We start from the raw sequence: 3,903 nt of genomic DNA on the forward strand, positions 1-3,903 counted from the left end.
CCTTGTGCACGAGGCACATCGATGACTATTAGTCCGGGTTACACGAGAAGAACGGGAATTTCTCTGTTCTATCGGCGTACAAAATGTTAGTGGACACAAAACTATGTCACTAAGCATGGCTCGAGGGCCGTGCAGATACTTCCAATTCAAAAGGAGAAATCAAACCGTGATCTAAATTATGGAATATCGAGGTGTCATCTAAAGTTAGAAATTTTTTGTGGAGGTTGTCACAGCAATCACTTCCCACGACAGATTTACTAAACCACCGAAACATGTTGAGTGTCTTGGTGAGTGGATTATGCGGCTCTGATGATTCATGGCATCAACCACTAATGCATTGCAACATCGCATTGTGTGTGTGGGCCTTCGAAGATCCTGATCTTGTTGAGGTGATCGACGGAAATAGAGAACCTGATGCTAGGAGATGGATTTTTGCTCTAATAGACATATGCTTTTGTAAGGGTGTTCATCACCCTTTGGGCTATATCGCACGCACGCAAGGAAGGCTATCCATGAGCAAAACTGCCAAACGCCATATGGTGCGCGCCATTCTATAACAAGCTATATCAAGGAGCTGGATAATTGTAGACCGAGGTCCACTACTGGTAGCGCTCAAACTACTGGGACAGCACGCGCCCGAAGAGTTGCCCCTGCCGATGGTTTTTTCAAGATCAAAGTAGGTGGTGCGACATCAAAGACTACTACAAAGGGTTCCTACATCGCGGGGATGCTACGGTTAAGTACATGGGGTCTTATGCTATAAAATGCACATGTATAGTAGACCCAGCTACGCTTGAGGCTATAGCATGCCGAGAAGCTCCTTCTTTGGCCCTAGGTCACTCTTTGTCACATGTGATAATAGCTTCGGATTGTCAAGAAGTTGTTACCAACATACAAGGGCATGGGTGGACAGTATGGAAGCATTGTCAGGAGATCAATGTAACATCACTGCAACTGTTAAGATGTTCCTTCTTGTTCGAAGGACGTGAACCTAATATTGAGGCACATAGTCCCGCTAAGCACGGTTTAGGCCTTTTGTTGGGGCGTCATGTGTGGCTACTAAATCCCCCAGATCTTGGTTGTATCCCAATGTACTCTGTCTATGCTCGATAAATAAAAAGTGCGATTAGACTAAAAAAATGGCAACTCGCCAGGAGCTACATGTACCTCTTATGGTCAGTTCTTTGCGGCAAATGCATACCTTGCCTGTTGCCTCTGCATGTGATGTAAACTGATGGCTATTCTTGTTTAAATGATTAATTACGAGAACGCAGCACCAGAGGAAACGGGAACGCATCACACGTTAATGCTGTAGGAATGACCAGGTCGAGTTTAACAAAGTTTTTTGCGGGATAAAACAAAAGGTAATTAATAGTGAGTCGACCACTTGATGAAACTGGAACATTTGGCGTGGATGCCATCTTTCTCTACAGCACTGAACTTGAGCAAAACTGAAATGAAGACCAGTTCAGAGTCAACCAAAGCTAGTAAAGCGTGTGGCCACCCCTTGGCGTCAGTGTCTGGAATATCCAGTGTGGAGGCCTTCAAGAATGATCATTTCAAGAAGAGCTGACTAGCTCTTGCACAGAGCATCAGTGACAATGTTCTTCCGTATCTAGGAAACTAGTAGGCGTAGGGGTCTTTAGCTGCACCATTTAACTGATGTTGCATAGTTAACTTCCCTAATCCAACACGCAATGGCTTTGTTTTGTTCCTAAATGTGACCTATTGGTGTCAGCAAAAGTTGTGTGATGGAATGTAGTTCCAGTGTCCTGCTACTTTGTTGAAGATGCATCAATATATATGGATTGGATCTTCGCCTGGTGTAAGGTGGTTGATGGCTTTGCGTCCTTACCTACCAAATTTCGTGTCAGGAATTTGAGAAACTAACATTGCTTAATTAGGTCAGACGAGAGGATCAACATGATTTAGGGGAGATGCGCATTAATTCTATTTCCCCATCCTTAATTACTGCTAATTATATTTATATGATCCCGCCATAATCGCTAATCGTCTGCTCCCCTACCACGAGGTCACCTTTTTTCTGCATGTGCATGCAAAGTGTTAGGAATTAATTAAATACATTAATTAAGGGTTAATCCCTGCTACTCCTCCATCACAGTTTAAAGGGCGTATCTCTAAAACCAGAATTTTTCACAATTAGAGGGAAATAGGGCGCAGGTCATTAATTAACCTATTAACTGCATTGTTTTGGGAGGAATTAGCTCCTTCCGCTTGCCTTCCTGGTGCACATGCATGTGTGAACTGAAATTACTCCACCAATGCATGTGATGGTTTCCTTCTTTTACTGGACGGGGAGGTTACTATGCATTCTTTTGGCGATTAATTAGGCGCATATCCTTAACCACCGCAGCTCCAGCGCATCAATTATTCCTTCCAATCGCTAGCAACCTTGGGCCCAGAGAGATGTGAGGTATGCCCTTTAAACTGTGATGGAGGGAGTACTACTATGTTCGTTCCCAGTTTTGGCAACCACCTCTATGTAACTGCCTTTGTTCCAGGGTAAATATACCCCAAATTCATCAATGAAAAAACACTGTCCATTCAATCATTTGCTCTCTCGCTTTTTCTCTTTACACGTTATCATGCACTTTGGTCTCCATTAGCCTGTATTCTTGGTGATTGATGTGATGGGGAGGGCTTGAGGGAAGCTGGGGAAACCCTGTCTCGGCTTCGTGCGAGCAGCGATGACGACGCCCTTGGGCGCCGATATCCTTGTCGAAGGCGTTGCTACGTTGCTTCCCTCCTCCCCTCATGGTCTTTGCTCCGAAGAAATCCTTGCTCCCCTCGCGGGACACACAATGGCGGCGATTTCCTCGTCGTTGACCTTATTGGAGGCATTGTCTTGGAGCTGACTCGATTGTCGGGGCAAGCGGTAGCTTGTTCAGCATTGGTTCATAGTAAGATCTATGGACAGTGGCTCGATCCAGAGGGCATGGATGTACAACGGCATCGATGGATTTCTAGCAGGGCTAAGAGTGTGGTTGTGAGACGACGGTGGCCATGACCTCATCTGCACGTCTGTGGGCAACATCGTCTGCCTATTGCGTCATGGTATGGCGGTTTACCCCTCAGGCGCATAGGCGAAGTCGTCGTCCTGCATTGCTAGGTGATTGCCGAAATGTGACTGGGAATCTTGGATCTTGAGATTGGGCGGCAACGACTAGTTTGTTTTGCTCCATGATTCTGCCGTCAAGGACGAGGACAACGAAGCATGAGGATGGCGCGAAACAATTGGAGCGTCCCGATTTGGGATTTGATGGTGTGGGTGACCACCTCCCTTGATCTCCGTAGCAAAGTGCGATGGCGACTTTCATTGTTTGGAGTTCTTGGTGGCAACCGGCTCTTGTCGTGGCTTTACTGTCTGCTTGTGCGAGCATGGGATTTAGTTGTGTGGCACCACACGTCATGACCATGCTATCTATGTAGCTGTTGGGATCGCCGAAAGTGGTGGCGACATCATTGCTGAGGTCAAAAGATGATCGGTGCGGATATGGTTGCTGTTGTAGATTGTTGATCACTCATTTGATCATTTCGGAGTTTATTTTTTCTTTTTTTAGTCCATTAAGGCATAGCTTCGGTCATGTTTGACTTTGCTAGTTGCCGGTGTGATTCTCGTGTGTGTGCCTTGGTGTCTGCTGTGTGCATCCTAGCTATGCAGAGGCCGGGTGTGGGCTCGTTGTGTTTGTATTCACTTCATGCTTCATTTTGAGTTAATAAAATCCATCCTGTATAAAAAAAAGGAACACTCTGCCCACAAGCAAATGACATAGAAATCGGAAGAAAAGATCAGAAGAAGAACGAGATGAGGAATCAGTCCTTTGAATAAAACATATATAATTATCTGGCATTTTTTTTTTTGCTCTGCAGATTCTAGAAACA

The sequence above is a fragment of the Triticum dicoccoides genome, chromosome 4A (genome assembly GCF_002162155.2).
Source record: "Triticum dicoccoides isolate Atlit2015 ecotype Zavitan chromosome 4A, WEW_v2.0, whole genome shotgun sequence".
NCBI lineage: Eukaryota > Viridiplantae > Streptophyta > Magnoliopsida > Poales > Poaceae > Triticum > Triticum dicoccoides.